Genomic DNA, 1,261 nt, shown 5'->3' with positions numbered 1-1,261 from the left:
TTCTTTCTTATTTATACATGCATATATATCTGTGTTTTTATCTGTATATATCTATCTTTCCATTTTTTTTATATATATATCTTTCTGTTCCTATATCAATCTATATATACATCAATCAATCCGTGTCTATCAATCTATATCTACATTAATCAATCTGTGTCTAAATCAATCTATCTATATCTATCTTGTTATATCCATGCATGTGTATTTTTATCTATATCAATATGTATGTACATGTGTATGTATGTACGTACGTATGTGTGTGTTATGTAGGGATGGATGGATGGATGGATGGATGGATGGATGGATGGATGGATGGATGGATGGATGGATGGATGGATGGATGGATAAATGGATGAATGGATAGATGGATGAATAGATGCATGGATGTATGGACGGATAAATGAATGGATAGATGGATGCATTTGTGTATATGCATATGCATGTATATAGGAATATATATATATATATATATATATATATATATATATATATATATATATATATATATCGGTCTGTAAACTTGCAAGTATACATACATTTATCTTCAACACATATCCATCTATACAATGAGTTAATGTATCTGCATACAGAAACGGAGGGACATATTCTGACTCCTTTGACCGAGTAGTTAGAGTTAAATGTTATGAAGATTAAAGGGACCGAAAGGAGGAACAGCGCTTAACAAATCCTCCAACAGAACAAAGGCGCGAACATGATGAAAAGACAATGACGAGAAATGGGTTTGCAATGTGTTGCAGCTGATATTGCAAAACAAAGCAGCCCAGTTATTAAAAAGTCTCTTTGACTCTCTGAAAGTCCTTCCTCATTTTAAGGATATTTAGACATTATCTAAATCCTAAGAATGTAAAATATAGCCCTCATTAGATAATATATATATATATATATATATATATATATATATATATATATATATATATATATATGATTTCTGTATTGCATATATTAATGAATAATGCCGAACTAAGAATATATATTTTAGAAGCTATCAGTTCCCGGCCGCTTTGATTGTTTACGAAGAGGTCATGAGAGAATTTTAAAAAGAAACAAAGAAATTGTAAAGATATTCATTAAATTTTTAAAAAGCCATTTGATGAAATTTTAAAAACTTAGTAAGAAAGAAAGGCGAGGATGAAGGAGGAAGGAAAAATAAAAATCAAGGAAAAAGGGTGTATGTGTGCGTGTGTGTGTATGTGTATGTGTGTGTGTGCGTGTGCGTGTGCGTGTGCGTGTGCGTGTG

This window comes from Penaeus vannamei, chromosome 16, assembly GCF_042767895.1.
Source record: "Penaeus vannamei isolate JL-2024 chromosome 16, ASM4276789v1, whole genome shotgun sequence".
Lineage (NCBI taxonomy): Eukaryota > Metazoa > Arthropoda > Malacostraca > Decapoda > Penaeidae > Penaeus > Penaeus vannamei.
The sequence above is the reverse complement of the archived record's forward strand: the minus strand, read 5'-3'. Positions refer to the sequence as shown.